This window comes from Chanodichthys erythropterus, unplaced genomic scaffold, assembly GCF_024489055.1.
Source record: "Chanodichthys erythropterus isolate Z2021 unplaced genomic scaffold, ASM2448905v1 ctg000030_np12, whole genome shotgun sequence".
NCBI lineage: Eukaryota > Metazoa > Chordata > Actinopteri > Cypriniformes > Xenocyprididae > Chanodichthys > Chanodichthys erythropterus.
Window position 1 is genome coordinate 17,643 of NW_027125653.1, and position 22,201 is coordinate 39,843.

The window sequence follows — 22,201 nt, forward strand, 5'->3', positions numbered from 1 at the left end:
TTAATATGACGCCGTTAAAGTTGGCAGCAAGAAACTTCGAGCAGCTTTTTCCAGACGCACTGTGCTCTCTCGAGCACTAATGCCATCAAACAACGAGGAAGGGATTCGAACCCACGCGTGCAGAGCACAAGGGATTAGCAGTCCATCGCCTTAACCACTCGGCCACCTCGTCTCTCGACCGCCTAGCAGCTCGAAGCTGGGCTTTCTGCATCTATCTTTAGTATGACGGCGTTAAAGTTGGCAGCAAGAAACTTCGAGCAGCTTTTTCCAGACGCACTGTGCTCTCTCGAGCACTAAAGCCATCAAACGACGAGGATGGGATTCGAACCCACGCGTGCAGTGCAAAATGGATTAGTCCATCGCCTTAACCACTCAGCCACCTCGTCTCGCAATCTCCTGATGACATTAAAGTTGGTAGGTGCCAGGTGCACTAGGCTCTCCAAGCACTAAAGCCATCAAACGACGAGGATGGGATTCAAACCAACGCATGCAGAGCACAATGGATTAGCAGTCCATCGCCTTAACCACTCAGCCACCTCGTCACTTCACAATCTGACTGAAATTTGGCTGTGGTGTTTTTCTGCAACTAACGTAAGACGACGTTAAAGTTGGCAGCAAGGTCCTTCGAGCGGCTATGCCAGGTGCACTGGGCTCTCCGAAACACTAAAGCCATCGAACGACGAGGATGGGATTCGAACCCACGCGTGCAGAGCACAATGGATTAGCAGTCCATCGCCTTAACCACTCGGCCACCTCGTCACACCCTCAGCTGCCGGAAGTGGCATTGAGGTGCTTTTCAGCCACTCTCATTAACAGGACGGAGACAAAGTTCACCATAATGTGTTGTAAATGGTTGGGGAGATGCGAGAGGTAAGCCTCCGACTGACCTGCAAGGAGCATTGGGTTTTATGGGTTAGGAGACTCACAATTGTTTTGAAAGAGGGAGATGTGCTTATGTTTCTTTTGTGTCCTGCTTCTGCTTTGTTGGAAAGAACCTAGAGAGAACGCCAGACTCTAGAAAAAGGTAACAAAGCTGGCATTGGACCTCCCTCAGAATATGTTTGCAGTGTCCTTGCACTCTTCATTATCCTTCCCGACCTTGTAGGGGGCTCGTTGAATCGATCCCGATCTCAAACATGTTCTTGGAGATTGAGGGTTATGACTCCGCCCCTTTGCTGCCAGGATACCCATAATTCTCTCCCACCAGATTTACGGAAATAGCACACTTTTTTCTTTGAGTGAAGAGAGTACAAGGAATAAACCTTTTTGTGCACATCGCTTGTCTGTTTCGTAGACACACCATTCATCCATCCGTGCCAAAATGCTGATTGGATGGCAGTTTAAAGCTTCTTACCACCCTGTCGTTCCACGTGCAGATAGGTGCACGGAAGACGTTGTGACTTTCGCCGCTATTCTTTCGCAGAGGCAATATCGTAGCCTATGAGGTTTATCCGAGGCGTGATCATTGCTGGTTGAAAACTTTACCCAATACCCCGCCGGGATGACTTGAAATACAGTCAGCCTTGGCAATTTTTGTCGGCCTCTTAGGAGGCTTAACAACTTGTTGAAAATACGCGGTTGTGTTTTGGTTTCTTTCACGTGTTGTTTTTGCTAAGGTGGCAAAAGCTCACGTCTGGTGAAGGTCTGTCTCAGAGCGCACTTGGAGAGTCTTTGTGTTCTTAATGGTCATATGCAAGCACCAGCTTGCATGTTGTATTGATCTTGATCTCAACAATGTTTTCAGATATGAACACAGCTTTTCTGCAGCTATTATTAAAATGTGATTCAGTCAAAGAGCCCCATGACGTGTCGTAAACTGTGATTGGAGAAATTAAGCTTTTCAAAGTTTGGGATCAATTGAACAAATTGTTTTGCAAAATGATTCACTGTTTTCAAGCGTTTGAAACGCCACACGCTGGTGACATCTGCTGGTCAGAGCAGTGTAAATGCAACAAAAACTCAGGCCAAACATGCATAAAAACCCTTTTACAAACACATTGCAAATGTTTTATTGGAAGTAAAATCTATCAAATGCAATTAACTTATAATCTAATATTATTACATTTCAAGTGTCTGTGTAATATGTGTTCTTTTATCAATTTTCAGGTCTTGTTTTGTTTGTTCCATGGATGGCTCAGCTAAACAGGCCAATAAAATACTATTGGCTACTATTATTCTTTCTAATTATACCAATGTCTTATTAAAACTTCCACAAATATATAAAACTGATCAGAGATCATGTAAAAACCATAGGCACTTGTTCAGTGGTTCTCAGTGAATTTGCATGATTCATGGGTTCGCAGAGATGGTCCCCAGCGGTGAGCCATTAAAATTTCAAAACGTTTTTAAACAGTTATGTCGTAACAAAGACTCTTTTACTGAAACCATGTGACTTTGGCAGCTTGATGCACGCTCCAATCGACTGAATCAAAACAAAAGATTTGTAAAGGTTTCAATATTTCACGAAACAGTCTTTCGAAATCGCTCACCAATAGTCGTAAACAGTTGGAAAGATGCGAGCAGCATGGCTGCAGTCGACCTGTTCACTAGGCTCTCCTGGAGGCTAAAGACCTCTAGCGACGAGGATGGGATTCGAACCCACGCGTGCAGAGCAAAATGGATTAGTCCATCGCCTTAACCACTCAGCCACCTCATCTCGCAATGTCCTGACGACATTAAAGTTGGCAGGTGCCAGGTGCACTAGGCTCTCCAAAACGCTAAAGCCATCACACGACGAGGATGGGATTCGAACCCACGCGTGCAGAGCACAATGGATTAGCAGTCCCAGCTGCCGAAGGATAGTCCGACAATATGGGGCAGATGTTGAACAATGTTGAACGTCACAGCCAATCACGTCGAAGCGCTATAACATTTGCAGCCAATCAGAGAGCGCCATTCTAAACATTTTCTTGACATTTTCGACATTGCAGCCAATCAGAGAGCGCCATTCTCAACATTTTCTTGACATTTTCGACATTTGACCAATCAGAGTAGACGGAAATGTCGAGCACGCGTTTACGCTTATCACCGCTAGGTGGGTTCAGGAAGCTAGCCAGATGTCAATCAAGTTTCCGAACTGAGCCGAAGGTGTACGAAGTAAGGACATAATCCTCAGGGGGAGTGTCAGAGGTCAAAAAAGTTCAGTAGACGAGCATCACTGCCACGGAGGTCAGCATCATATTCACGGAGGACATCTAAGTATTTTATATAAAACACATATTACGGACAACGGGTAAGAACATATAATTTAATTGCATATTTGAATATGATGTGTTGTGGGTTTTTTTAAGAAATCATTTTGGGGTTTTTTGATTAAAACGGTTTAACCTAAGGCCAAAAAAAAAAAAAGATGTCTGGCAAAAAATCCCATAAAGCCATGTCGGACGCTGAATGGATTTCACGTCTAAAAAAGTTTGCCAGCACAGGAGTTTGGCCTTCAAATGAAGGAAACAGGCCAGCTCCTCGACAGAAAAAGTGGCAGGACATATATCAAAAGGTGAGTGTATACTTTTGTTATTTCTGCATGATAGAAACGACTTTAGTGTTTGTTGACTTGCATAATTGAACATTAGATTTGTTTGTTTAATGTATTTGCATAACAGAACAACTTATTAGTTGTTGTATGTACCTGATCTCATTCATTAAAACAGTGCACTGTGACTAATGGTTAACACCAATATAAACCAGGTGTCATTATTATTTATAGATATTCATGTAGATAATAAAGCAGGTATTTGAGATTTATGTAATTTTGTAAAAAACCTACATTAAAGACATTTTGTTTTGCACTGTGAGATTCAGAGATTTGAGACAGCGGGGGTGGGGATGTTGAGTGAAAGGAGGGCTTGAAGGTGTGAAATGTTCCTCTCCTTCATTTAATGGAGGACACAAACACTCACTCTTTCTCTCTAATTTTACAGTTTGTATCTCCCCTTTAAAGAACATGAATAAAAATTAATATGACACACATACAGGAAAATTTATTTGCCATTCCTATGTAGTTTTTTTCAACTGCTTACACACATTTTCAAAACTGTGGCTCTTTTTTCAAAACTTTACACACAAATCTCTTGCAAAATGAAGCACTGCATTCAAAATATCACAAACACATCTCAAAAGCAAACATTTGTCTTACGTTGCAAACACCTTTGCCATGATATTCAAGCAAGATTGAAAGCAAACGATTTATTTTTTACTGTAGTGTCTGTGGTTGTGAATACAGTATTACACAGTACGAAAGAAAATAAATACATCAACTATGTGTAGTTGGACAGAAACAATGGTTGTGTTTAAAAAAAAGAAATCAAGATACTTCCTGTTAGATTTTTGTGTGTTACATAGAGAATTGTGTGTTGTGTTTTACAAAAAGTGTTTTATGATATTGAAAACTGAGTCGAAGGCCGAGAATTAGTGTATGGTTTTTCAGATTTGGTGTGTGGTTCTGGTGTTTGAGTGTCAAGTTTCAGAAATTGTGTGACAAGTAAGGATTTTGTGTGTAAACAGTTGAAAAAAACTAGTTTGAAATTCCTGTATTGTGTATTACATGTGTCGTGATGTTTACAGATTGAAAAATGTCCGATGCAGTCTCGCGGCCAGACGACCTTGCTTGGAGCGGTCCCAAAGTGTGTGTGTGGTTTTCACACTCAAAAGGTAACAATGTGAAGATGTTGCTAGTATTTTTTTTTTTTTTTAAATAACTTGCTGAACAAATGTTTCTCGTTCAAAAATGATTGTAGCCTGTGTATTTTTGTGGTTGTCTTTAGCAGGCACAAGCACCGAAGGCTGTGGAACAACAGTCTGCTGCTACAGGACCAGCACCGGAGGTCATGGAGCAGAGTCAGCCTCAGCTTCAGCCTGAGTCCCGGCTTACTGCATCGGTGACATCTAAAATTATTCCAAGTTTGTCAATGGTAATAACATTTTTTTTTTTTTTTTTTTTTGAATTGCAATTTTAATATAAGTTTTGAAGTATAAAAGTCTTAAGTTCAGTTGAAATTGAATGAAGTACTGGAAGTAAAAAGCTGAGATGGCTGGTATGTTTTTATGGCTACCTGCCAATCGTCACACCTTGTACAAGGGCAGCTGTAGTCTGTTTAATGTCTCAGATGGGTTTAGTCATATAATCCAGTAAAATTATACAATGTAACCTATGTGCTCTCTTTCTTCTCTGGGCTCTGCTCTTGGATTCTTCTCTTTCTCTCTAATTGCTCTCTGCCTTCATGGGTAAAGGACACTCACATCCTTCAACTGGCTATTAAAGCTGTTTTCTCTCTTTCATTCTGTATCTCTCAGGTAACATTCCACTTTTGCACAATGAATTATATACGTATTATTACTTCAGTCATCAAGCATCTACTTTGTAGCTATTTCAAGTGTAACCTTAATTACTGTTAATAAATGTTTTTTTTTTTTCTTACAATGTGCAAACTAGTTTTGATTTTATTCATTTTTAAAAGGTACATTTTCAATTACAATATACTCACCGTCTAGTAATGCCTTCCCACACATTTTTCTGTTCAAAATTATTTAAATCTGTGTAAATAACGGGGTGGTAATAAACACGCAATAAAATGTACCAAAAAAAAAAACGTACAGCAAGAAAGCAATTCCTTTAGTTAAACAATAAAATATAGTTAATAGATATTTAGATATTTTCCATAAGAAACAATAGATATTTTCTCATTTACCAAAAATGTAATTAATTTTTTTTGTTATTGTGCTGTTACAACACATTTTTCTTTTTATTGAAATTGTTTTGCCCTATTTTAGTTCACCAAGCCAAGATTCGGTGGGTCCCACATTGCTGCAGCAAAGCCAAATCTAACTGTGGCTAGGAGACCATCTCAGGTTGATGGCCAACCCAGCGCAGCAGTGTCCCATGCCCCAATACCAAGCACCACTGTCTTTGTAAGTATACTGGTACAATCCACATTGCATTCTATGAAGACACATTCCACTACTGTGAACTTTTTAGAAACATATTCCAGGAAATCTTACCATAATGAAGTAAGAGCAATACTATACAGTAATATATAATGTTTTAATTAAACATATTTTATATACAGTACTGCTCAAAGGTTGGTGGGGTCAGTATTTTGTTTTTTAAAGAAATTGACACTTTTATTCAGCAATGATGTATTAAATGCATCTGAAAACAGATTCAAATAAGCAGCGATTTTAAAATTGCAATATTATTTCCCAGTATCCCTGCTTTTAATCTTCTTTCAAAATCAAAAAATCTTACTGCCCCCAGACTTTTGAACAGTACTGTATAATTTAATCTAGGACGAGTTAAAATTATTGGACACTTATGTTTGACTGTTTCTCTTGTTATACACTGTGTGCAGAATAATTAGGCACATTGATTTTTTGATCATATTTTCTTTCCAAACACATTTTACCAATTCCAATCCACATCAATCTTAATTACTACTATTAATATTGTTTTTAATCATTTATAAGTGATATATAATTATTCATGAAGGCTGGAAATGAAAAATGCCTTATATTCAGGTGTGCAGAATTATTAGGCAGGTTTTCCTTTACAGGCAAAAAGAGCCAAAAAAAGAGATTTAACTCAAAAATTATTAAATGCTCATGAGAAAGATGCAATACTAATGCAATTCTAGAAATTGCAAAGTTAAAGCATGACCAAGGGACAGCAAAATGCTCATTGGGTCAGTGGGGTCATACAAAAACAGGTGGAGCAGAAAAGAATCATGTTAACTGCAAAATAATTAAGAATTAAGATGAAGAATTAAGTGTGAAACCATCAGGAGCCCTTTAGTCTCCAGCGCCACCATTTCCCAGTACTGAAACCTACCTGGAGTCTTCAGAAGTGTGAGGTGTCAGGATCTCAGAGACTTAGGTTAGGTGAAGAATCCTAAAAAATGACCCGCTCTTAATAAGAATCACAAGCTGAAGTGTTATAAAATACATGAAGACTGGGTTTTTATAGGCCTTATAGACAGACAGCTTGAGAGTGACTCCTGAAGGACCAGCACCACATCCTCTTGTACCACTGTGTGAAGAATTTATCTTCCAGAATCTGGGATTAAGTTTTGGAAGATCATTTTTAGTCCATCTCTGCAAGACGGACATTTCAGGATAAGAGATGGACTAAAAGTGAACTCCCACACCTTACTGCCAGATTCTGGAAGATAAATTCTTCAAGAACAAATAAATATTAAAAACAATATTAATAGTAGTTATTAGGATTGATGTGGATTGGAATTGGTAAAATGTGCTTGGAAAAAAAATATGATCAGAAAATCAACTTGCCTAATAATTCTGCACACAGTATATATACAGAGATGGGCGTAAATACATGGAAATGTATTTAAAATACAAATACAAAATGCTGTGTGGAAAAATGTATTTAAATACAAATACAGTATTTTGTATTTTGAAAATACACAAAATATATGTGAAATTGAAGATTCAGTGCAGGTATCCCTATTAGGCTGAAATCTATCTGGGCCTATTCTGAATGCCAAAAAGCATTTAGATGTGTGCAACTACTTAGAAACTTTCGTTTTAATATTATATACCTCTTCCCTTCCCCTGCCCTGTAGGAAATATAGCAGCCATTTATTTACATAAACAAACATTTGCATAGATGGGTAAACACAATCACAATTTGGAAATGTGTCCAGTTACATTTTCATAAAGCACCATGTTCAAAATTTAAAATGATTACATTTACAAAATGAGCCTGCATAGCCAAAATAATGAATAAAGTAATGGTCGGTGTTTAATACAATCGTTAATTTAAATAAATAATTAATGAATTAAAAAACATATATAACACAGTATTGTTCAATTTAGTGTTATACATATGTTATCATATTAATATGTTTTGTTCTAATGTCTCAAGTCACAATTTCAAGTTTACTGGGTTTAACTTGATTATTTGGTTAGGGTTTAAGAAGTGTACTTAAAAACTTTTTCACATGTGTCGTCAAAATGACCCACAACCTAATCAGTTTACATGTGAAGAAATCCATTTATTCACAAACTTCTCACGAGACGAGTGTTTGACATAGTATAAGAGGTGTTTGACAAATTATTCGGCATATCGTTTCAAATTATTCGGGGCGTGTCTGGTCTGTACTAGTTGATGTATGAAAACAACGCCCTGATAAAGAGGTTGACTGTCTCAAAGTATTTTGAGTATTTTGAAAATACAAAAATACTCATCTTAAATGTATTTAAATACAAATTACATTTGATTTTTTCCAAAGGCTTTAAAATACAAAATAGTATTTTGTATTTCAAATACGTATTTTAAATACATGTATCTGAAATACTGCCCATCCCTGTATATATATATATATATATATATATATAAACATCTATTATATTTCACTGCATGATTGTACAGACACAAGACCCTGGAGTTCCAGCCTCTGTCCCCAGAACCACTGCAGATGTGACAAGTCCTGCAGAGTCTTGCAGTACTGTCTCTGTAAGTAATTTCAAATTCTGTTTCAAAATTTGCATATTAACTGCCACAACTCACTAGTCACACAAAATGTAAAAAAATAGAACAAATTTAGCAATTTTATCCTATTTCCCTGACATTTTGAATGTAGCTTCCAGTAGCTTCCTAAAACACTTTCAAGCTGAAAAACAACAACAAAGTAAAGTCATGTCAGCGCTTGGCTCCTCTAAGCATCAACTTGATATTATATTTAAAGAATTGTAAACAATTAATGGTTGTTAACATTCATATATTTAAAAATAAAGAGATATTGTTAGTAAAATGACAGAAGAGAAGCTTTCTTGCTGTTGATGTTTTATATATAACACTGGCTTTAAGAATATTTATGTCATTTCATTCCTTTTTGGATGACAGTAGTGGTTAATACAAAGTTACCGGTTTTATTGTAGCAACAATCACTGTTATACCAATGGTATTTTGGTGAAACTCATAATTACCATAATCATTTTATGTAAATAAAGCTCTTATTAAACAAATGACCTTGCTAGGCTAAATGTTTTGTCTTTTTCCTTCACAGACTGCTCCTTCGGGGGCATTATTGCAAGCTTCATCTGCAGTTCGACTTCATCGTTTGTGGTCGGAGACATTGCCACCAGAGGATCACAAGTGGATTGCCAGCAGACTTTTCAAAATGGGGCCCAAGGGAAAACCAGAGCTTCGTGACAACTTACAGCTCTGGTATTACCCACCACAGCCAGCACTTACATACAATCAGGCTCCAGCTCCAGACAGATTTTTTTGTCATGCGCTTTTGCTGTGGATGCCATACAAGCTGTGGAGGGTCAAGGTACTCTGTCCCAATCCTACCTGCGGACAGCATCAACTTACAGGAGGCGGACTGCACAAAAGGGCACGGCAGGTTTTAGACATCGATAGGATGTACAACATGGTCACAGAAACCCTCATCTGTACCAAGTGTAAAGCCTCTCATGTGTCCTGGAGTCAGACTGTCCTGCAACAGCTGGATCTGGGCCATCGCTCTGAGTTTCGGGTCATCCTCACGCGGAAGTAAGTACACTTTCATTCCACATCCAGTTGATAGCCCATCATCACATATTTTTGCAAATGATTTACAAATCAAATATGTAAAATGTATGAATGTGTGGATTTTTCTTATCCTAAGGTATGCCTGTGATATGCGGGTCATTCGGCTCCTGCGTGAGCGTGGACTAGGCAACAGTCCCACACGGGTCATCAAACAACTGCGTGAGAACCACAGCAAGGAGTGGCTGCAGCGTCTGGCCCGGTACACCACCCAGTGTGTGGACTTCCTCAATCGACCCGGGGTGTTGCCAATAAAATTCCAGGAACCCCCAGAGCCTACAGTGGTGCCAAGCTGCAAGTGGCTGCTCACAGTATACAGCCAAGACATCCTGACAAGGCTGGATGAAATCCATGCAAAGATAACATCCACGTATGGATCAGTCTTAAAGATGGATTCCACTAAAAAGGTTGTGGATTTTTGTTAATTTATGCTATTTGCTATTATATTACGTTCAGAGCATGAGTATCATACTCTACATGGTGTGATGTTTCATTACACTGCATGCTTCCTGTCATCCACCGCAGATCACTAAGAAGCTGGCTGGGACGGCAAGGGGAACGGGACACTGGCTTACCTCTGTTGGCAATGAGTTTGGTCAGGTGCTCATAAGTGTGCTGACAGCCCAGGAAGGAGCAGGACTGGACATGATGGTAGATGGCTTGGTGAAAAGGTACCTGCAGGCTGGCGTGGATCCACCTGCTGTTTTGTACGTGGACTGTGGCTGCTGCACTGAGGTGGGCGAGACCAAGCTGAAAACCAGGTTCAGAGGTTGGCCAGATCTCATGATACGCTTGGACATCTGGCATTTTATGCACAGGATTGCCTTGGGGTGTACGACTGATGCCCATCAGCTGTATCCCCTCTTCATGTCACGGATGTCATTTTTGAGTGGGATGCGGCTGATGTTGCTATGCTCCGCAAAGCAAAGAGAGAGTTGCTGATGTCCCAGGGTTGGCCTGCGCTGACAGATGAAGATGTCAACAAGCATCTTACCAGGGAGGAGCTGGCTCTCCATTGCCGGAGGAGGACCCATGGAGAGGAGACTACCATCCTTCTCTTTGAGCGGCTGCTTACAGAGCTCCTGAGCAGCAAGGGCAATGACTCCCTGGGTGTTCCTCTCCTGGACAGAGAAAGGATGGAGCACATCTGGAGTGTCCAGAAGAAGCACGTCAAATGTATCCAAGACCCCCCTGGTGTTGTGCTCTATACAGAGACAGGGAGCTTAACCAAGGGAGGTGTGCTTCTGAAGACATACAGATGTGCCAGAGGCTCCACTTCTCTTGAGTCCTTTCATTTACACCTGAACCGTTTCATCCCAGGTATGTCTTGGTTACACACACTGTGCATGTGTAAAGAAAGAGAAATAAGTGTCTTTGTGTTTTTCATTAACACTCCCTAAACACTGTGTCTATTTACAGGGACCAGTGCCAACAGTCTGAACTTTCAGATTTATTTGTTGGAGGGACTACACAGGTGGAACCAGGACCGGGAGGCTGCTTCCCTGTCATCGGAGCCATCAGCTTTGCGCAGTTACACAGGAGAACTTGTTCACTGTGTGAACAGCAATTATGAAAAGCTGTTTGGCAGGAAAGTGGTCCCAACGTTTTGTCCCCCTGCACGTTACACCGGTAAGAGAATTTGTTATTGTTAATGAACTTGCAATTTCTGTGTAATGTGTCTATACCCAGGTGAAAAAAAAATTCTTCTTTAGTACTAATTGAGATCATCTTAAGATCATCTAAGTGTACTCAATTGTGCTATTTTGAGACAGCATTAAATATGAACTAAAATGTGCTTTCATACATACTATCTCTGTATTTAAAAATTATTCTAGCTACCACTTGTAGTACACTATGGGTTCAAATGTACTATAAGTAGTATTCAAATACATTTTTTAAATACAGAGATAGTATATTAAAAGTACATTTTAGTTCAGATTTCATGCTGTCTCAAAATAGCACAGTTGAGTACACTTAGATGATCTTAAGATGATCTCAATTAGTACTAAAGAAGAATTTTTAGTATATTAAGTACAAAATTAGTGCATGAAAATAGAGCACTTTAAGTACATTATAGAAGTGTACTTTTTTTTCACCTGGGTATATTAGAACTGACCCTATAAAGTCTACTGCATCATATTTGATATGCAAATTTCTGAAGGCCTCTTAATTATCAACATTACCAAAACTTCTCATTGATGACCTCAGTGTGGAGGAGCGGGATGAAGATGAGGGCTTCTGTGACATCAGTGAGGATCACACCATAACAGATCCGGAGACTGTTCTGTCACCACCCTCCTCCACCCTGACACTGGGTTCTCCCACCCTGGTCACCAGCAGTGCCACCTCTATCCTGGGCTCCTTGTCCCCTTCACTGGTCCCTGACCCCACACATGACCTCAGAAAGTCTCCATCACCTGGACCCTCAGGGACTGCTGTCCCAAATGTTCCTCCAGAAACATCTGTTTCACCTCTCCCCTCAGAGCCAGAGGATGATGATGACGATGATGATGATGATGGAGAGATGGTAAATACCACTTCTATGTATCTCTTTAAAATGAACTAGAATAAATCAAGCAGTGTTGAATTAACATCTAGTGCTTTAAATCTATACTTTGCACACATTTTAAATTTAAAAGTACTGCCTAAAGTCATTAGTAAGCAGCAAAAACGCATCAAGTCAAGTCAGCTTTATTTCTATAGTTCTTTGTATTATACAGCTTTGCAGTGATAAACAGGAAAATAACAATTAATGATGGAATTATGCATCAAACAGATATGATGTAATTATTTTATTATGTGTTTGTGTTTTTAAACAGGCTGTTGACTTCCAAAATGTGCCAGGATTCCAACATGTGGACAGGCTGGCGGAATATCTGGTGGAGCTTCGGAGCCACACAGCTCTCAGCCTGACCAATCAGGAAGCCAACACCATTATTGGACTTTGGCAGAACCTGGATGAACGGGATAAACAACGTGTGGTCTACGCATCTCGATACCAGAAGAGACTGCTGAGTGGACGCTTCAGGGTACCAAAGAGGCCCACTCACCCTGGAGTAGAGAGCACCACCAGATGTGTGCTGGGTGCAAGCAGTGCACCTGCTCAGTGGCCTGACTGTTGCCGTCTAGTGGAGACCATCTTTATCAGGCTTTGCTCTATCCACCCAAGCCCCCAAAAAAAGGGCAAGGGAACCCTCTCAAGATGGTCTTTGATCCTGCAAGACTATCGAAGGATTAGACAGCTTGTTCTTGGTAATGGCTTGGTGATGGGAGGAACATCACTGCAGCTGGTGGAGGTGAACCAGAATACCCTGATTAACTGGCATAATAACAGACAGAAAAAGCAGGAGCTGTCTGTGCTGCTTCAGGGCATTCAGTTGCCTCAACCCCTTCCCGAAGCTCAGGAGCCTCTCCAGGCTGCCAAACGCCTACGCACTGAGCCAGAACAACCTGGGGACCAGCACCAGTACAAGCTACCAGAGAGCACAGCAGGTCAAGCAAAGCAGAGGCAGACTTCTGTTGGGCGGCACCCTCTCAGACCCAAGGCACCAGTGCAGAGCCAGATATTGGTTACACCATCAGCACCTGGAGCATCACTGCAGATGGTACCAAATCTGCTTATACCTGCAGGTATCCAGGGTGTGCCGATGTTTCAGGGTGTGCCAATGTTCCAGGGAGTGCAAATGGTCCAGGGAATGCAGATGGTCCAGGGAATCCCGACGGTCATGCCAATTATGCAACCAATGTTACAGCCAACAGCTGTACAGGGTATCAGCTCACACCCTGTTGCACCAGCTGCCAATCCAGGAGCTGTGCCCAAGAGACCCTACAATAGAACTGTAGAGGCAAACACCTGTAAAAAGTGTGGGCAATTTAAAACTACGGCAACAGGACATAGCCAGTACAGAGGCAGGGTGTACTGCCCACAGACTGAGACTGTTACCAAAGAGGTGTGGTTAGAGGAAATGCGGAAGGCCATTTCCAAATAATCTATATATATATATATATATATATATATATATATATATATATATATATATATATATATATATATATATATATTATATATTATATATATATATATATATATATATATATATATATATATATATATATAATAATGTATATATAGTGCTAACATATAGTGTGAACAGTTGTTTAAATAGTTGAGTTCAACATTGGTAATACTTGTATTGAATATTATTTACCTTATTTAAATTTTGAATGTCATTTAACTTTTTCACGAGTTCGTTTCCTCATAAAATCTTTAAGCTAATAAGGTTAAGCGTATTTGGCTTGCTGTCCGCTGTGGAGGGGCTCGAGGAAGCAGCTTCAACTCGAGCTTGGATATACCCCCCAGGGACTACTATTGCATGAAAGAGGAGTACGATAGATGAGATGCTTATTTTATGTGGTGGAGTTGGGGAGGTGGAGGGATATCGAAACAACTGATGCCAGAGCAGGGTGAGTAGCTGCTTATATGCTCTGGATGTAATTGAAAGATTAGGGTTCCCTCCTCTTGAGATTATGTTTGAGTTTCACTAATTTAAAGATTAGATGGGTTCACTCCTCCCGAAATTACGTTGTGAACTTCACTTCACGAGTTCGTTTCCTCATAAAATCTTTAAGCTAATAAGGTTAAGCGTATTTGGCTTGCTGTCCGCTGTGGAGGGGCTCGAGGAAGCAGCTTCAACTCGAGCTTGGATATACCCCCCAAAAAGCGCAAGTTCCATTTAGGACAGCAAGCTGGAAAGATGCAAATGAAGCTGGTAGTCTTACGGATTTGATTTACGTTATGGAATACCCCCCAAAAGAGTATGAAAAGAGCAATGAAGATATGGGACAAGAGCCGATAGTAACCATATTGAGGACGTGTTTGTAGATGGCTCCTGAGGAGTTGTAGGGGAGTTTTAGTGGGTTGAACTCTGATGTATCTCGCTGCTGCGTTTATCGACCTGGGTCGTGAGCGAGCACTGCTGCGGCAGTGACGCTCGAATTTGCTCCTGCGGGAGCAGCGTTTGGACTGGAGGGATACACATGTAAGAGATGAAGTACGTCCCTCCGTGGCATTCATGACATGGAGTCCCCTGAGTCAGAATAACAGGGGGCTCATAATGTCATGAGTGAGGAAGGAGGTACTTGTCCCCGGAGAAGCAGGCCGAACGGTATCCACAGCGATAATCCCTCCCCCGGCAACAGAGAGGGGGAGCCTGCGAAAGTGTCGAACGCAGTGCTCCCCTCCTTCTAAAGCGAGGGCCAGAATCGCATGGGAACACGATGGTCCACAACTGCCAAAGGACGACAACAGAGTTCCTCCAGTCCACTGTTCGGATAGGAGGGCCCACACTGCGATCCAAATGGGAGAGCCTCCATGACGAAAAACATGAAGGATCACACTGCAATTCGGAAAGGGAGAGCCCCCACTGCGCCCGAACGAAGAGCTCACACTGCGATTCGAACGGGAGGGCCCTCACTGCAATTCGAATGGGGAGCCCGTGATAAAAATGAAACACGAAAGCTCTTGTTTAGCGAACGGGAGGGCCCACACTGCAATTCGAACGGGAGAGCCCGCGTTGCATCTGGATGGTGGGCCCACACTGCGATTCAAATGGGAGAGCTCACGCTAGGCGTGGTAACTCACGCTCATTTGAACGGGAGAGCCCTCACTGCATCCAGATGTATGTGAGCCCTGCGGGGCTTGTTAAGCAGCGAGATTTATGTGGATGTGAGAGTTTGGTGGGCTTGTCTGATATGGAAGAGGTTTGATCTCACATAAGTTTCAAAGGTGTGGGAGGACCACCGACCTAGCATTTTTATCTGGTTTTCTGAAAGGCCTTTCTGTGCGGCTGTGGTGGCTGCTCCTATGCGAAAAGAGTGGGAGGAGAAGTTTTTTGTGGGGATACCTGATCTGGTGAGAACAGATTTTAGTTTCTTCTGAAACCAATGTCTAGAAGCTGGGAAGTTATTCTCGTCGATGAATAGAGGGTCGAGCGGAGAGTTAATTTGTGAGTGCCTCTGAGATAGGAAAGCGGCAAGGGACTGGTAGGGCTGAATAGGTGTTGGCAGATTGAAAAAGAAGACCGAATGGCCACGTTTCAATTGGTCGGTTTTGCTCTGTTTGATGTTGAATCGAATCGTGTCGTGATTTAAAATTTGAAGATCTGAGAATGTTGGATGGGTAGCTGGGTTGAAAGTAGAATTTGTGGTAAACTCTGAAACTCGAAGAAAGCCGAAAAAGGCTAAATTAAACATGGCATCCAGGGTTCTGGTTATGTTTGGAGGAAAGAGACCGGAGCGGATGGTGGTCAGACATTTGCCTAGGAGGTCGATAGTTAGAGGTTGCCTGGTATCTGGTTTGGTAGGGTGAGTTTTTTGAAGGCCTTTGAGAAGAAGGGATGTCTGGGGATTTGAGATGGCGGGGCACTGGTGGCCATGGATGAGTTTAAACAGGAAATGTATGCCGCTGAGGTAGACTTTAATGGATCCTGGCTGAATGGATTTGGTACTGTTCAGGTGGGAAATAAAAGAAGTAATTGAGAGGAGGGAAAAATCTGGAAAAGCCATGTTGTAAATTATATGGAAGTTTTTAAAAGAATTCCAGGCTGTCCAGTAAGATTGAAGAGTTCTTGGAGAAACAGCTTGCAATATTGATTCCATTGATAGGGTGTGGAGATGACTGAGAGGATGGTCTACTGGAATATGAGTTCTGAAAAGGGAGGAACTGGTGTCGGGTTGGAGTCTGCATCTGGAGCCAATGTTCTGAATTTCTGGAAAAGAAAACGAGAAAGGGCATCAGCGATTTGGTTTTTATGGCCTGGGATGTGTTCAGCTTTTACTATGAATTGGTTGCAAGCGGATGTCCAAATGAGGCGTCTCAGCAGGGGCATAATTTTTGGAGCATTAGAACGGCCTTTGTTGATGCAGTGGACTACCGTTTGGTTATCGCAGAGAAAGCAAATGGTTTTTGTTGACCAGTCCGAGCCCCATAGATGGGCTGCTACTGTTATAGGATATAGCTCGAACAGCGCAATTGATTGGTCAGAATGGGGGAGTAGAGTAAGCTCGGGTGGCCAAGTTGAGGCGAACCAATGGCCTTTGTAGAAACCTCCATAACCAACGGAGGGGGCAGCATCGGTGAATAGACAGAGGTCATGAGCTTGGGACAGAATGTTGTCGTAAAAGAAAGTGAGCCCGTTCCATTGTTTTAAGAAAGTAATCCAAAGTTTTAGATCTGATTGGCAGGGGGATTTAGTTCTACTAGATCATCGAGATCTTGAGCTGCAGTAGCGAGAGTCAGGAGATGTGAAATGAAAGGCCTGCCTTGAGGAATTATGCGCATGGCATAGTTTAAATGTCCTAGAAGAGAGAGCAAATCGCGCTTGCTACAATGGGGGGCTTCTAGCAAGTTTGAAGAAATGGCGATTATTCTGTCTATCTTCTCCTTGGGAAGAGAGGCTTGGAACTTAATGGAGTCAAGGTTGATTCCCAGGAATTCCAAAGATGTAGAAGGGCCTGAGGTTTTCTCTGGGGAGAGGGGGACTCCTAACTGTGAGAAGACCTTTTGGACGGTGCGTAGGTGTTCTGCTGGGGGAGCTTGGCTGGGGGAAATTATGAGAAAATCGTCGAGGAGATGAATGAGGTAGGGAATGGTGTAGTTGTTTTGCAGGATCCAGCAGAGTGCTTCTGATAGGGTGTCAAATATTTTTGGGCTGCTTTTACAAACGAAAGTCAAACGGACTGCAAAATAAAATCGTTCACGCCAGCGAATGCCGAACAAATGCCAAAAATCAGGGTGTATGGGCATGACTTTGAAAGCTGAAATTATGTCGACCTTTGCAAGCCAGGCTGCGGTACCAGCATGTTTAATGAGATCGATTGCTTGGTCTATGTCATGATAATGCAGTGAGAATTCTTCTAATGGGATTAAGCTGTTGATACTGGGTTGATTTTTCCCATGGGGGGCAGAAAGGTCAATTATGATGCGTTTTTTACCCAAGAATTTCCTGGTGGCTATCCCGATAGGATTTATGCGGAAAAGTTTGAAGGGGGGGGAATCAAAAGGACCAATCATGAAACCGGAATCAACTTCTTTTTTGATGAGGGCCTCTACGGAGTCTGGTTCGGCTAAGGCTGATTGAAGATTGTCGCAAATTAGGCTGGAATTTGGTAGGCTTTCTAAGCCGGGATCGAAGCCTTCTTTCAAACCTGAAATGAGGTAATGCGTGAAGTTTTTGTCTGGATGGTTTTTTAGTTCATTTGCAATAGAAGAAATGATAATAGGAGAAGAGAGATACTTTTTGAGATTTTTATTTAGATTTGCGGACGAACGGCGTACAGGACACGTAGGACGGGCATGAGCTCCGCCGCAGTAAGTACAAATGTGGAGGAAGCGACAACGTTGTCTAACACAGCCCAAGTTATTAAAGTTAATACAGACTTGTTTCCCTGAGTTGAAACTGATGGTGCGTTCGTTCCTGGAACGTGGGACATATGATGTAGACTTGGGCGCTTGTGGTTCCAGGAGAGTTGGGGGATCCGGAGTTATTTGGGGACAAGACGAAGTTGTGTGAGAAATCGATCTGCAAATGGCACAAGAGACACTTCGGCAGCCCAGAAAAACTTTATTGTAAAGCTCTAGGTCGAGAGCCCCCCAATATGGGCACTGGTTCCAATGGGTTATGCGAGCGGCGCATTTTGCAGAAAAAAGTTTATGGTATGTGTAAAAATGACTACCACCGAAAGAGAGGCTGAGCTCGGCTATAATGGAGAGATAGTCATTTAACTCTTTGCGTCTTGTGGGAAAGATGGCGCATATGATATCTGTTAGTCTACTGAAAGCAATGCAGAATTCTGAAAAGGTGAGTACTCGTTTGGTGGTGGGGATGGAGTCTTTAAGGTGTATGGTTAAGGGGCCGCATTCGAAAGAACGATGGGATTCATTGATAGGAACTGATGTAAGAAGAGAAGGAAGATCTATATCTGCACCTGCTAGGATTAGTGAGCGAAGTTGAGAAGACACTGGAGGAGGTTCCTGGGCTACCGCATGAGGAGGAGGTGGAAGATGTTCCACTGACGCAAGGGAATGAGATGGCCAGCGAGCTGGGGCTATAGACGTAGAGGGCTGAGGATCTTGATTAGTATGAGTTGCAGCAGGTGGAAAAGAGTGGAAAATAGGAAGAGATATAGGTGGGACTGACTGCGGAGGCATCCTCACGCTGTGGTCGTCACCAGAAGAAAAAGGAAAAGGGAGAGGTGGCGGAACATTCAGTGGAGGCAGCCTCACACTGGATTCCACACCTTTTTGAGAATTAGGAAGGAAAGACGGAACAGAAGAGAAAGGAATTAGATGAGAAGGTATTTCCGTGTCATGCTTGGAGGATCTTGAACCTGAAAATAAAACTTGAGGGTTATTTGGAGCCGGAGCCGCTGGAGAACTGTGTTCGGCGGCCGCTGTTGCCAGCCGGGACGAGACGGGAGCGAACGAGGAAGTACGAGCGGTCGGATTAGCGCGCTCGTGCTGGTGGCGAGTTTGGCGACTACTTTGCTGCCGCGGGGAAGAACGGATAGTTGAGATGCGTTGAATTTTGTTTTTAGGATTTTTTGATTGAAGTTCGGGCTGGCTGGGAGAATTTTGGGAACTCGTCAGAAGCTCGTATAGTTGGATCTTTGATGATCTGCGTGGGAAATGGACACCGGAATTAGCCAGTGCTTGACGGAGGCTGTTTACAGTCCATTTTGAAACAGGGGAAATTAACGGGACGTCCTGGCGAGTAGTTTGAGATAAAGACTGAGGAGGAGGAGGAGAAGGAGAACTGGAGACGGAGGAAGATGACGGTCTTGATGGAGGAGGAGAGAGCGGTCTTCTTGAGCGCGGCTTGTACGAGCGCTGGAGCTGACGTCCTGTGCGATTCGGCAGTGGATCACAATCCAATGTGGAACGACCTGGTTTGGGTTGGAGATGAAGAGCGGGCGTCTCTGGGACGCTGGAGAATTCGTCGTCTGACGGGAATAGCTGGAGTTCGGACATGTTTCGATAACGGACGCATCCGGATGATATCGAAACAACTGATGCCAGAGCAGGGTGAGTAGCTGCTTATATGCTCTGGATGTAATTGAAAGATTAGGGTTCCCTCCTCTTGAGATTATGTTTGAGTTTCACTAATTTAAAGATTAGATGGGTTCACTCCTCCCGAAATTACGTTGTGAACTTCACTTATTTATTGTTTTTGAAAGCTTATTTAACTTTTCATTTAACTTGTTTTAAAAACGTCTTTAACATTTTATGCACCTTTTAATTTTATTTCAAAAAATTCTTATTTATTTTATTTAATTTAGTATTCATTGCTGTTCAGTTGGCATGATTGTAAAATAAAAACAAATTGACAGGTGATTGCTTTTTGAGTTTTACTTTCATATAACTCAACACACAGTACACTGCAACAGTATAACATTTGTGTATAAAAAGATAATTTTTACATTTTGTTATTCTTGAGACACATTTTAGTTACTATTTTATGGGTTGCATCTTTATTCATTTCAAATAACAGATTTGCAAGTGTCTTGTTTGAATGTAACCTTTGAAAAAATATGCTTATTTAGTACAATAATATGACAACTACTAAATAATAACACAGTTCCATTGGTATATTTTATTTTTCATGAAAGAATATCAAAAACCACAACAAATAAAGTACATTGGAATATTTTATTTTTCGTGAAATATAAAAAACCACAACAAACAAAGTACATTTGTATATTTTATTAACATTGGAACAGTTTGCATTCAAAAAATAGTTTATTTAATGAAATTACAACAAAATTCATGAAATTACAAAAAGTTGTCTTTAGCTGGATTCGAACCCCGGTCTTGGTGAGCACCTGCAATAGAAAACAGTGTAAATAAAAATGGGCGATTTTTCCACACTAAGAAACCAGAAGTTGTCGATCAACTCAAATGCTAAGGAAGGAATATCTCTAAACGTCACATTTCAGCCTTTCTTTTCCTCATTTTTTCCTTCTCTTCTTCCCCTTCTCCTTTTCTTCCTTCCCCCTTTTCTTCCCTTCTTCCCTGTCTTTGTTGGACTATTGTTCCCCAGCTTGCTGTCCATCGCCGTAACCACTCAGCCACCTTGTCACTTGCCAGTCTGTTTGAAGTTTGTCTGTGGTGTTTTTCTGCAGCTATTTTTAAAATGAGGACGTTAAAGTTGGTAGCAAGGTGCTTTGAGCAGCTATGCCAGGTGCATTGGGCTCCACGAAACACTAAAGCCACTGATCGACGAGGATGGGATTCGAACCTACACATGCAGAGCACAATGGATTAGCAGTCCATTACCTTAACCTCAAAAAGTGACAAATTTAACATGCTATAAAAAATGAACTGTTGGGTATTTTGATCTAAAACTTCACATACTCACTCTGGGGACATCAGAAACTTATTTTACATCTTGTAAAAGTGGCATTAAATGACCCCTTTAAGTCCTTTCAAAGAAGTTACAGCTGAAATCGGCACAGAAAGGTTTTTGCATTTTAATATAATTGCAGCTTTACTTTAATACAAAAAATAAAATAAAATCTGATTTATGAGTTATTTAATCATTGTCTTTCAAAAAAAAAAAAAAAAAAAAAAAAAAAATTTCTAAATACAATTTGACCCTATGTATTTTATATGGTTTTCTTTGCTTCTATCACAAGTATGTGACAACATGTAAAGTTATTTAATTGCAAGGGGGCTGCAAAAGTTTATCCAGAAATAGCTTGAACGTTTGACTGTCCATGACTCAGTTTTGGCAATGGTGAATTCATTGGCTGCTGATGCAACAACTTTCTCACTGAATTTAATTCTTTAACCTGTTGGCAGAGACAACCCTGCTTGACCCAAAATTTAAGCAGAAGGGCTTTCACAATCCAGCTGCCGCATATGAGGCCTGTAGAAATATTATTGCACTTTGGTCCAGCAAGCAGGTGAATGAACCTCTGAATGACCCTTTGAATCAAAATATGTCATTTATGTGAATTGTGTAAATCCACAGTTTTTTTCGGGGGTTGGGGTGAAATGGTACTACTTTCTGTACCATTTCTGTATTAAAGGTGCTCTAAGCAAACCTGAGCAGAGTAACTTCCTGTTGACGTTGAAGTGGTGTCAAACAAAACAGATGCTAGCTAGATCCTCCCTCCTCCTCCCCCCCTCCCCTCCGTGTTTCCTGAAACAGTCATGAACACACATTTAAAATCATTCTTGTCGGTTATTGGCTGGAGCATGTTTATTATGTTTCGTGGTCCAGGCTGCACCAGTTAGTTTTTATTTCTGTTTTGGAGCTTGTGGCGACTACAGAGACCACGTTTTTGTACAGTGTGTTCAGGGGACAGGCAGCTAGCGGACCTGCGTGAAGTTGGCCCCCCACCCAACGCAAAACATCGGCAAAATAGTCTCAATCGTTTGTGCTCTGTTTGTGCTGGTTTGTGCCGTAAAAAATTCTGTTTGTGCTGCTTTTGTTTTTTAGATATTAAAAGAATATTTATAGGTCATTCTGAGGTCACCCAGCCCCCCCACATGTTCCGAATTCACCGAAAATAGTCTCAAACGTTTGTGCTTCGTTTGTGCTGGTTTGTGCCGGTAAAAGTTTCGTTTGTGCTGCTTTCGATTTTAAAATATTA

The 22,201-nt window shown here is 41.4% G+C and overlaps 4 non-coding genes across 4 annotated transcripts; 1 reads left to right on the forward strand and 3 right to left on the reverse strand.

The window, feature by feature from the left end:
• Positions 1–90: 90 nt before the first annotated feature.
• On the reverse strand, positions 91–172 carry trnas-gcu (transfer RNA serine (anticodon GCU)). The gene has a single exon. It is a non-coding gene; the product is annotated as a tRNA-Ser (tRNA).
• Positions 173–460: 288 nt separating this feature from the next.
• On the reverse strand, positions 461–542 carry trnas-gcu (transfer RNA serine (anticodon GCU)). The gene has a single exon. It is a non-coding gene; the product is annotated as a tRNA-Ser (tRNA).
• Positions 543–677: 135 nt separating this feature from the next.
• On the reverse strand, positions 678–759 carry trnas-gcu (transfer RNA serine (anticodon GCU)). Its single transcript has one exon. It is a non-coding gene; the product is annotated as a tRNA-Ser (tRNA).
• Positions 760–1,411: 652 nt separating this feature from the next.
• LOC137015663 (U4 spliceosomal RNA) lies at positions 1,412–1,552 on the forward strand. Its single transcript, XR_010894015.1, has one exon. It is a non-coding gene; the product is annotated as a U4 spliceosomal RNA (small nuclear RNA).
• The last annotated feature ends 20,649 nt before the right edge of the window (positions 1,553–22,201 follow it).